A 12858-nucleotide genomic window follows, 5' to 3' on the forward strand; every position below is an offset into this window, starting at 1 on the left:
AGCTCAGCCTCTCGTACACTGCACATGTTCCCTGAAACATGCCCATATTCCATTGCAAGGACTGGACACCCACCCTCCTTCCCTTTCTGAACAAAGGTAAGGGGCAAAAAGAAGCTTCTCTTTGAATGAGAGCGGTGGTCCTGATGTAGCTGCCTTTTCACCTCCACTGGAGGTGTGGAATCTAATGGGGACCATGCCTGCCCCATATTTTGCCCCTTCTTCTGCTGTTTTTTAGATATGGCAGCCATTTTATGTTATGGCACATCCCCCACAGAGCAGCCATTTTGTGACTGGCACCTGCAACCCTTTTTCAAAATTCCAGATGGGCCCAGTGATCCAACATAATGGGCGGCCCCTGGGCTAGAGGCTGCTTTAACGGCTGCTCAGCATTCATCATGGCCTCTCGACTGCGTCTCTCTTCCCCTGAATAATACATTGAAACAGTTGGAAAATCCGGACATTTCCTTCCCAGCAGATATTCAGGGCTATGTCTTTAAGCCAACATTATATTGAAAGGACTCCTTTTAAAGACCAGATCACTGTCTCCACAGATTTTTCTTATCCTAAAGTTAAAATACAGTGGTACCTCAGGTTACAGACATTTCAGGTTACAGATGCTTCAGGTTACAGACTCCACTAACCCAGAAATAGTACCTCAGGTTAAGAACAGTTTCAGGTTAAGAATGGAACTCCAGAATGACTTAAGTTCTTAACCCGAGGTACCACTGTACTATATAGCTGTTGTGTTAAGTATGGTACCTTGTGCTTGAATTCATGTTCTATTTCCTTCCATCAAGCTTTCTTCTTTCAGTTGCCACTGCCCTCAGGGGCAAGCATGCAGCTTGGCCAGTAGCCAGACAGCAACTGGCAAGGAGTGATGATGTCTGAGCTGGGAGCTATGTGTCTGTTTGTGGCCTTTCTTTTCTTTTTTAGCAAAGGCCCTCAGAATCACCTGGGAAAAGGTGGCAGACCTACATTTTGGGTGCCCTGAAGCTTGAAATGTCATGGTGGCCTCCTCACAACCAGCCACGAGGTCTGGGTAACCACTGTTATCTTCTTCCGTGGGGTTGTTTACCACAACAATTACATGTGTGCTACTAACTCTCAAACTTTGAAAGATATATGAAAAAATAAAATCAATCAACCAATTTGAGTAGTGCAACTACCCAATTCTTTTTTTAAAAAAGCAATGGGGACCAAAGATGCTTCTGGGGCCCCTCTGGGATTAGGGTCCCTGAAGTTTAAACGTCATTAGTTTCATAGTAGACCCGCCCCTGTTTTAGTTCCTTAGAAGCTCTTTTTTCATTTTTACATAAAAAAATAACATGCAATAGGGTTCTGCCATCTTTCTTGTGTTTACCCTCACAATAATCCCATTCTTAGTCTTTCTCAGGAAAACGTGGGGTGGATCTACACATGGGGGGGGGATGCTATAAATAAGTGACGAAATAAATCATTTTACCCTATGTAAAAGAATGCCTGCTTCTTGGGAGAAAAGCGATGACAAAACTAGACAGCATCTTAAAAAGCAGAGACATCACCTTGCCAACAAAGGTCCGTATAGTTAAAGCTATGGTTTTCCCAGTAGTGATGTATGGAAGTGAGAATTGGACCATAAAGAAGGCTGATCACCGAAGAATTGATGCTTTTGAATTATGGTGCTGGAGGAGACTCTTGAGAGTCCCATGGACTGCAAGAAAATCAAACCTATCCATTCTTAAGGAAATCAGCCCTGAGTGCTCACTGGAAGGACAGATCCTGAAGCTGAGGCTCCAATACTTTGGCCACCTAATGAGAAGAAAAGACTCTCTGGAAAAGACCCTGATGTTGGGAAAGATTGAGGGCACTAGGAGAAGGGGACGACAGAGGACGAGATGGTGGGATAGTGTTCTCGAAGCTACAAACATGAGTCTGACCAAACTGTGGGAGGCAGTGGAAGACAGGAGTGCCTGGCGTGCTCTGGTCCATGGGGTCACGAAGAGTTGGACATGACTAAACAACTAAACAACAACCCTATGTAAAATCACATAGAAATGTTTTGGGCCCTAAAGCACCATCTGGTGCTGCATGTTTATAACACATTTAAGACGCTCTTTTTTGACTAATGTAGCTGAGTCCCCGAACACAGAATCTAATTTAGGCCTGGTCTACCACTGCCACTAGATGAGGACCTGGAGGCCTGAAGTGATATAATGAGCCTCACTTTGCCAAGCCGACCCGCTCCAGATGTAGTTGGATTCCAGGTCCCATCATCCACAGCCAACAGGGCCAATCATCAGGAATGATGGGAGTTGTAGTCTAACAACATCTGGAGGCAACTAGGTTGGGGGACGGCCACCCTTTAGTATTAGCCAGAGCTCATATGAAGCACATGCATGAACTAAAACCAACTGAAACACACTGCATTAAATTGGGGACGTGATTTTGTTTTCTGCTTTTTAATTACTGCAGATCATACCATTAACCCCTAAGTCATAGCATACACACACAGTCTTGTTCATCATATAAGAAGTAGTTTTAATTGGCTTCCAGTGTTCAAGGGAGAGGTACTAGTTTTAAAATCACACAAGTTTTAAATTCCTGCTTAGAATTAAGGCAGAATCAAACAACAACAACTTATTTTCTTAAAATACATATGCACAGACTTTGAACACACACATGGCTAACATTTTTATGTAGGACATAATCCCTTGTATCCGTGCTTGATTACTGAGGTCTTTGAGGAAGTCACTTGGGACATGACTTGGCTCAATCTCCTTCCCAAGCTCAGCACTGGCAGGGGAAACAGAGACCTTCCAGGATCAAATCAGAAGCCACGATGGCTTTCATAAGTTCTGGGACAGTCCCTGGAAAATCGTGACACTTGGAGGGTGTGTATGAGAACTGAAAGCTGTGAAATTTTGGACCGGACCCAAGTCTGCTCAACACAGGACCATATTTCCAACTGGTCTCCTATGTATAATGAAAATATTAGGGTTCTCCTTGCTTGGATAGGATGCAGGAGCAGAGTTAGAGGATGCCCGGGGAACCCAAGTCCCTGATCTTATGTGCCAGACCTCTCACACCTCCTGCCTCTTCCCCTCCCTTTAAAAACAAAACAAAAACAAACCTTTGCCCACAGGGTGACTAAGCCAGAATGGGAGGTGGGGCAAGAGTCCACCTTAATTTTCCCAGAGGCATCTATCTATCTATCTATCTATCTATCTATCTATCTATCTATCTATCTATCATCTATCTATCTATCTATCATCTATCTATCTATCATCTATCTATCTATCTATCATCTATCTATCTATCTATCTATCTATCATCTATCATCTATCTATCATCTATCTATCTATCTATCATCTATCATCTATCATCTATCTATCATCTATCTATCATCTATCTATCTATCTATCTATCTATCTATCTATCTATCTATCTATCATCTATCTATCTATCATCTATCATCTACCCATCTATCTATCATCTATCTAGCTATCCATCTATCTATCATCTCTGTCATTAAGCATATGCACATTTACATCATGGGTGCATGCCTTTAAGAGCCCAGAGATACCCTTGTCTGGATCTGTAAATCTATTCCTTTTCCATCTCACTCCAAATATGTTTCTTGTGGTGGGTGGGCCAGTCACTGTAGGGTTAATCCTTTTCTTTGCTTCTGGTCTGTGACAGAGCTGGCTGAGTGATCTGCTCCAGCTGCCCATCTTTTCTGTTTCCATTCCCCCCTTATCTCCACGTCCCTCTCCATCTCCCCTGACTGCTGCCAGCCTGTTTATCTGGCCGTTTTGGGAAAGAAAATTGCCAACTTCACACCTGTCAGCCTGAACTGATCACCCGTCACAGAGAGACTCCAGCCGGTCCTGACCTCGCAGGCTTTGTGCTTTCTGCAGGGAAATTGCTGCGGCTCCCCGAGGAGCAGGAAACATGCACCATTTCCCATTTATGCGGGTTGATGTGCATGACCGTTTGGACATGGCAGGACGTGGCTTCAATCAGCCTTAAGCTGGCGTTTCTGCATGTTAAAACCATTCGTCTCAGTGGTTCACCACATGCTCCACTCATCAACTGGCCTACCACGAGCTGACCCATTTTTGCAAATTATTTTATTATTTAGCATTGCGCACTGACTAGCAACATGAATACACAATGATACAAATGGCTCCATTCACACCGCTAGCCTTGCTCAGGAGGCATAGGCACAAGGAGGTGGTCTGCATGCTGGTCTGACCCCCCAGATGTCCCTGTGTACTCCAACCCCCAACCTTCCCATGTTGAATGCGAAGGTCTGGATGGGGGCTTTGAAGCACACCTGGGTGGACATGCTTAGAAGCTTTCATGCATTCAGGCTCCATCCCCCCCCCCAATAATACAGTCATGTAGAGACTTGATCTCCCATTATCAATGTCGCTGTGTCTTACTGGAAAGGACGTGGGTGGCTCTGTGGTCTAAACCACGGAGCCTCTTGGCTTGCCAATCGGAAAGTCAGCGGGTTGAATCCGCACGACGGGGTAAGCTCCCGTTGCTCTGTCCCAACTCCTGCCAACCTGGCAGTTTGAAAGCACACCAGTGCAAGTAGATAAATAGGTACCACTGTGATGGGAAGGTAAACAGCGTTTCCATGCGCACTGGTTTCTGTCACGGTGTTCCGTTGCGCCAGAAGCAGTTTAGTCATGCTGGCCACATGACCCAGAAAGATGCCTGTGGACAAACACTGGTTCCCTCAGCCTGAAAAGCAAGATGAGCGCTGCAACCCCATAGTCACCTTTGATTGGACTTAACCGTCCAGGGGTCCTTTACCTTTACCCTTACTAGAAAGGAGACAGGCAAGGCAGCAGTGAGGCTGGCTACAATTCTCTTTTTTTAAAAAAAAAAATTATTAACAGGCCAATCAAATCACATTAATTCCAAATCACATTAGTTCCAAATTATACAGCCAAATTTTTAAAATTTTATTGGGGGTACCCATACTTCGAGCTCCGAAAGGGATCCAAACATCACTCTTGTTGCTGCTTTACACAGTTCTGTCCAGTTCTGTCCAGATAGTCTCTTTGTTATTTTCCTCATCTTCTTGTTGTTATCATATATTCCATTCTTTGTGATCTCTGATGAGGCTGGCTACAATTCTCAGAGTGGTTTAGCAATCAATCCCCCTTCCCAGGAACTCTGGGAATTGTAGTTCTGCGAAGGGAAGGGGGCAGTCTCCTAACAACTCTCAGCACCCATAACAAACTACAGCTTCCAGAGTTCTGTGCTCAAAGCCAGGACTGTTTAAAGTGGCGTCACAGAACTTTAAATTTAGGGGCTTCGCCATGTATTTCCAAATGAGCGCTTAGGCTCAGAATCCACTTGGACCTAGCAACCTACCAGTGGGAAGGTGAAAACCATATATCAGTGCAGGAATATTCTGTAGTAACCATGTTATGGCAGAACACACTAATCCAAAAGTTCTCTATTGGGATGTACCCACATTAAATGCCAGAGAAGAAGCTGGTGGTGGGAATATATGTCCCATCCAGCTGTTTGCAGCTGGACAATGCAAAGAAAAGAGAGGATGCCAAGGACCATTCGGGGAATTTAATCTCCACAGCTGTCCAAGGGCTTGAGTCACTGCCAATGCGGGGAAGCCGAGATGGAATCCCTCAGACTAGCATTGCAACTGAGTTCTGAGAAAAGAAATGATAAAGACTGGCGTGTTTTAGCTTATTACAGAGGAGGGGCCTATAATTAAATAGACATTAGTTTGCTAAATGGTCACTTCCTGGGGTTGCACTGCCATCCGATTAAGTTCTATCTTTTTTCCATTTGCATTAAGTGATACATGTTTAATTGTGTTATTAATATGCTGCAGCCGGGAAGCTTGCAGGGTTTCGTAATTGGCGTTTAACTGGATAGTTCCAGCGTATTAGTGGATTTTTATTTTTTTTAATAGCACATGAGGAGTTCCCAATTGTCTCTGACCGATACATTTTTGGCAAGCGTGTGTCTTTGAAAGTGTTACCTGAGCAGCAGAATGGACGGTGCTTCTCCATTTCTCCCCGTTCCACATCGAAGCATCACTCGTGCAGAGGAAATGTTTGTTTGCTCTTAGGGCAGTGCTTTTTCTCCTTAAAAAAATGTTTAGGGGTACTCTCATTTTCCTACTCATATTAAAATACTGCCCCTTAATGAGGCCAAAGTTAGATTCACAAGATGTTTAAGGGTATGCGTACACCTGCGTCCCTCCCCAGAAAAAAAGCACTGGGTCTGGGTGCCTCTCCAGCTCCTGGGATTCTCCAACTGCTTTTTTTGGCATCCTTCCCTGAGGCGGGGGGTGGGGGGAGAGTAAAAGTCCTCTTTGCTCTCAGAGCCAGCCAAGGAGATCAAAATCTAGACCACAAGGGAGCATAAATTCTCTAAACTCTGCCATTGCTGGAACCTGGACCTGTGTCCTGCCCTGTTGACCAGGCAAGGTCAAAGTTTTGAGTTATCTTAAGAGGGCTTTCAACTTGAAATTGAAAATGGTGAAAGACAAATTTCCCTGCTCTAAGGAGAATTATGGGTAGGGATAGCAGCACTAACACTCATGTGAGAAAAACCTGGAAAAGGAGAACTGGCCGTGAGTGGAGAGCCCCCTCTTTCTACTGGCCTGCTTAACTGCATCCAGACTGTAGTTCAGTGGCTGGGGCAATCCAGCCAGATGTATGGGCGGGGTATAAATAATAAAATTATTGTTATTGTATTGTTATTGTTATTGTTATTATCTGCTTTGCACACAGAAGCTCTCAAGTTCAACCCGCAGATTCTCCAGGCGGCACACATCACAAGTGTCCTGGAAAAATCAGAACATCCCATTTTTTCCTCACTAGACAACAGCACCCATTTTGGCCACTGGGATCTTGCATTATTTTGCACCGTGATTTCTCCCGGGGGGGGGGGAGTGCCTTTTTCAGGACAAGATCGCAGTGCAAAATTGCACCAGATCACAGTGGCCAAAATGGCTGCCATTCTGTTGCAAGGGGAAAAAAGAGAGAAGAACATACCAGGGAAGATGGCGTCCTGGTTTTTGCTTTCAGGGTGTTGGAGGGTATGAGATTAGGGTAGGGAAAGCCCCTGTCTGAAACCCCAGAAAGCTACTGTCGGTCAGTGTGGGTAATATAAGGCCTCTTCCATTGTTCCTGTGACAGTCGGAAATTTAAAGGGGTTGGGGCTTTTCTTGACAGAGCGATGAGGCCATGAGGAAAAGGTCACTTGGTTAATTTTTGTATGGCAGGCAGCTGTTAAAAATGGAGGGGCAGAGCCAGAAAAAATGGCAACCTTAGCAACAAGGTGTAGACTGCACCAGCTGTTCATGATATGTCCTTGGACACATGGCTTGCCAGACAGATGTCAAAGAAGCCCCTATGGGTAGACAAGAAGAGCCTCTCCTTTAACCCCTTTACCAAACATAGCTGGACTAAGCATTTTACACCCAATTTAAGAGCGGATGAAGCAATTGGAGCTGTTTCACCAAGCCTGATTTCATCCCCCCCCCCCTCGCTAGTACTCCAGATTAAATTTCTTCCAGGAGTGACTGAGTTAATCCTCCACTCCCGCTGTGATTTCTCAGCATCAAAATCCACTTTCTATTTTTCCTGCTTCTGCTTCTGCCTGCTACCTGGAATGCACTCAAAGAGAAATTGCAGCAAAGGGTCGCAGGGGGTCAAGCTGCATTCCACAAGAGATTATTTCCCCCCATATCCAGTGACTGTTTAATGGCTGATGGCTCCTCTGCCTCACCTGCAGGAGAAGGGAGGTGAAAGAGAGCCTGCTGTGATCAAAGATACCTTAGCACACTGATGGGCATTTGCGCGGCAGGGTCACAATCTCAATCTGGAATTCCAGTCCATATTTTATGGACCACCAACCCGGCAGAGGTGTTTTTAAAAAAGGGGGGTGTCTGAAAGTGAAATGGATGTGTGTCTCTATCTCGCAGCCTTCATTCCCCATACATTAAATGGGGATAATATGTGCACTGCTTGCTTGGTTGCAGTGAGGGTGGTGCAGGGCAGAGGTGTGCATTACAAGATCAGCTGTACATTCACACACACATAAATTTTAAACAAACTTTTGAGTTTTAGTGCTTTTTTTTCTTGGAGCGCATGGTTTCAGTTCAACATTCATTTTGTAGTGATGCAGTTTGTGTAGAGATATTAGCTGTTACATGTGTGTTTTTTATTATTATTGATTATTGGTTATATTGTAAACCGCCCGCCCTGTGATCTTTGGATGGAGGGCAATGTATAAATCTAACAATTTATTATTAAACAAACAAACTGCAAACTGCCCAGAGGGCATGTTCGATTGGTTGGCATATAAATGCCCCTAATCAACAAGGAAATAAATCCATTCCCCTTAGTAACCGTGGGCAAGTTCTGGGTGCCTGTAACCCAGGGGTAGCCAAATTTTCTCTTGCTGACAGGGATGGGAGGGGGAGGGTTCTGGGGTGGCTGAGCTGCTAGGAGAGAGTCCCAGGGGTGTCAACTTGAATAAAATATGGGGGGCAGGTATAATAGATCACATGATATGGTACACACACACCATTTGAATGGCAATGCTCATCAACTTTGGAACGGGCAACTCCCTCAAATATTTTATTGGGACCTCAGCCCCTAGGACAGGCATAGGCAAACTCTGGCCCGCCAGATGTTTGGGACTACAATTCCCATCATCCCTAGCTAACAGGGCCAGTGGTCAGGCATGATGGGAATTGTAGTCCCAACCATCTGGAGAGCCGGAGTTTGCCTATGCCTTCCCTAGGAGTTGGCTCCTATGGAGTCTCCCTTGGGCCATTCCGCCAATTATTTATGGGGTGGACAGGGAGGAACCTGCATTTGCTGACTTCATCTGTGAACCCAACGCTGATCTCATCTCTCTCCCATCCTTCATATTTGTCTCCAGAATTCACCTCTCCTGCATTGTCTTTGGCTTACTCCCCAAATTGTCAGTCCCAACAGTAACCAAGCTTTAAGTCAGTGGTGGGAACCTCAGGTCAGGAGCCAAAGGCGGGCCTTCAAGTTGCATCCCCTGATCCTTGGGACTCTTCCCAACTGCACTCCCTCTCCCCAGGCCACAGCCCTGACTAGCCCTGCTTCATGACCTCCTCATGGTGGACGTGGGTTGGACTGGAACGTGCACTTGCATACTGATGATGCCTTTTGCTTTTCTGGTTGGAGAACAGAGAAAGGGTATCCGAGTGTGCCTTAAAAGTAAAGGTAAAGGTAAAGGGACCCCTGACCATTAGGTCCAGTCGTGGCTGACTCTGGGGTTGCGGCGCTCATCTCGCTTTATTGGCCGAGGGAGCAAGGCGTACAGCTTCCGGGCCATGTGGCCAGCATGACTAAGCCGCTTCTGGCGAACCAGAGCAGCACACGGAAAGGCCGTTTACCTTCCCGCCAGAGTGGTACCTATTTATCTACTTGCACTTTGACGTGCTTTCGAACTGCTAGGTTGGCAGGAGCAGGGACTGAGCAATGGGAGCTCACCCCATTGCGGGGTTTCAAACCGCCGACCTCCTGATCGGAAAGTCCTAAGCTCAGTGGTTTAACCCACAGCGCCACCCACGTCCCGCCTTAAAAGCAGCCTCCTGTAAAAGGAGGAGGAAATGGCACCTATTGTTTTGCCCACTTTTGCTACTGGTCCCACTCGCCATGGGCAGGTGGCCCCTGGAAGGTTGCCCAGAAGAGAATGTGGCCCTTGTGTTGAAAATTGCTCCCCACTCTTGATTTAGATACATGTGAGGTCATGTACCCTCTCTCTCTCTCTCTCTCTCTCTCTCTCTCTCTCTCTCTCTCTCTCTCTCCTTCTGTCTCGCCACTGTCTGTTTTATATTGTAAGCACCCTGAGGGAGGTGGGGAAGCCTTATCCATGTCACCTGGGTGTAACTCTGCAGGGCTCTATATAAATCAGTGGTGCAATGTGCATAGGCAAACAGGAACGCAATACTATTTCCAAGTAAGCATGTGTAGGACCTTGCTTTTGTCTGACCCTCTCGCAATTGTGTTTTTGCAAATAATCATAGCATTTTATTTTATTTATTTTTTAAAGAAAAGCTCATTTTCTTCCTTTGAAACTGGCCGCCTTCAATTCCTCCGTATCTTTCGTCTTCAATGTTAAGAACTCTTTCTCATTCACCCCCTGGGTACCCGGCACTTGAATAACTCTGTCTGTCTTCTACCGCACCAGAAATGATGCTTCCATTGCTGTTTTATTGGACAGGACAGTAAATCTGATCCAGATCTCTGTCGCTGCAAATGGAAACATCAACCCTGCAGCAGCCTTTCTACAGGAGAATTTAATAGCTAGCAGGCTACGGCAGAAGCGGGGGCGGGGGGGGGGGACAGAGAAGGGGAGAGAATGTTCCACCCTGACATGACAACTCATCCATTCTGACGGCTTCTGTGCAATGACTGCGTGATCTGTTAAAGTCTCTGCAAGCGACTGGGTTAAATAAGCCACAGATTATATTCCACGGTGATTGCTGAGGACAGATACATGGAACTGTGTGTGTGTGTTGCGGGGTGGGGGGTGGGGTGTCATGTTCCAGGAACTCACAAACAGCACATAAGAAGGAGAAAGGCTAACACATCTGCAGCTTCTAAGTTTGAAAACACAAATCCACTAAGTGGGGTGGAGAGGGATGTGACTGAGGTTTATAAAACAGTGTGTGGCATGGAGAAAGAAGACAGAGAGGAGAGGCTGTTGTTTTCACCCTCTCCCTTTCTTCTAACACTCCGAACTTGGGATCATTTGATGACAGCGACAGAGCTACTGTTAGGCTGGGTGAGGCAGCTGCCTCGGGTGGCAGATGTTGGAAGGCAGGGAACCGCAGGCAGGTCCTGGGGATGGGGCCTAGGCTCAGTGCCAGGGCATCTCAAGGTAGGAATGGGAGAGACCCCTGCCTAAAACCCTGGAGAGCTGCTGCCAGCCAGTGTATTATTACAGTCATACCTTGGGATAAATGTGCTTCAGGTTGAGCATTTTCAGGTTATGCTCTGTGGCGACCCGGAAGTAACGGAGCGCGTTACTTCCAGGTTTTGCCGCTCGCGCATGCGCAGATGCTCAAAATAACACATGCACAGAAGCAGTGAAACGTGACACGCGCAGACGCGCAGTCGTGTGTTACATTCTACTCAGGATGCAAACAGGGCTCCGGAATGGATCCCATTCGCATCCAGAGGTACCACTGTATATTTATTTATTTATTCATTTATTCATTCATTCATTCATTCATTCATTCATTCATTCATTCTTAGCTAGATACACCAACAATCTGACTCCGTATAATGTCCCTATGTTGATCTTGACTTATAAGGCCCTAAACAGCTGAGAAGCACACCATCTGAGAGACCTTCATCTCCCATACCAAATCACCCAGATTATTGCAATCTGATGGGGAGGCTCTGTTGACTGTACCATGGAGGTGCAGAGCAGGGTCTTTTCGGTAATGGCTCCTAACCCATGGAATAATCCTCCAGAAGAAATCAGGCTGCTGCCTTTCAGAAACAATTTGGGATGTTGCAGGGTTAGACTTCAAACTGAAAGGAGAGGAGGCTAATTTTTTTAATAACATGACAAAGGATGTGAGAGAGTTTGGCACTTTGGAGTTAGATTCACAGACCTGGAGGGGACCATGAATGACATCTAGTCCAACTTGCTGCTTCATGGAGGAAATCCTGAGCTACAGCATCCTCTGGAAATGGCTGCCCAAGCTTTGACTGGCACAGCCTCCAATGAGAGAGAGCTCCATCGACCTTTTAGGTAGTTGGTTCCACTGTCTGGATCTCTTATTCTTAAGAAATGTCTCCCAATGTTGACATGCAATCTGCTGTCCTGTAACTGAAGATATATTCCAGGCTTCTGGGTCAGCCAAGAGTTACAGTATGCCCACTTCTATATCTCAGTATTTAAAGAATCCTATCACATACTCAGTCTTTCCCCAAGCTAAATATATTCACGGTGCCCTCAACCTATAAACAGCATTTCCGTGCTCTCTGGCACGCATCACAGTGTCTCGTTGCACCAGAAGCAGTTTAGTCATGATGGCCACATGACCTGGAAAGCTGCCTATGGACAAATGCCGGCTTCCTCGGTCTGAAAGCAAGATGAGCGCCACAACCCCACAGTCACCTTTGACTGGACTTCACCATCCAGGAGTCCTTTACCCCCTTTATCTTTACTCAGAGGACTTGTGTTCCACACCTTTGGCCATCTCTGTTATTCTCCTCTGAAGCGACTCCAGTTTGGCTAAATAGATTGTTAAGGAGCAGTCGGGGGGGGGGGGGTTGACAGGAACTGTGAAAGGATGTAGATGGTTTTGGTTTTGGTTTTTTTGCTGCTGCTTTAGGGCTATGGTTTTGACTTTCTGTGTCCCTGTGGGCTTGCTTCCCATCTGCCTTACCTGTAAATTTGGAAATATGCATGCACTTCAAAAATAAAACACCCAAGCATGCTAAGGGTGACACCAACCCATCTCCCCTCATCCCCTGGTTTGAACATTGAACCCAGGGAGGTAAAAGAGCCATTTGCACGGCTCTACCTCTCTTTCAGATCGGAACCAGTGAAGGCGGTGAAGGTCCTGTGTGAGTGCCTGGAGGCGGTTGGAGGATGGATGGCGGCTAACAGATTGAGGTTGAATCCTGACAAGACAGAAGTACTGTTTTGGGGGGACAGGAGGCGGGCGGGTGTGGAGGACTCCCTGGTCCTGAATGGGGTAACTATGCCCCTGAAGGACCAGGTGCGCAGCCTGGGAGTCATTCTGGACTCACAGCTGTCCATGGAGGTGCAGGTCAATTCTGTGTCCAGGGCAGCTGTTTATCAGCTCCATCTGGTATCCAG

Source organism: Podarcis raffonei, chromosome 15 (assembly GCF_027172205.1).
Source record: "Podarcis raffonei isolate rPodRaf1 chromosome 15, rPodRaf1.pri, whole genome shotgun sequence".
Classification (NCBI taxonomy): Eukaryota; Metazoa; Chordata; class Lepidosauria; order Squamata; family Lacertidae; genus Podarcis; species Podarcis raffonei.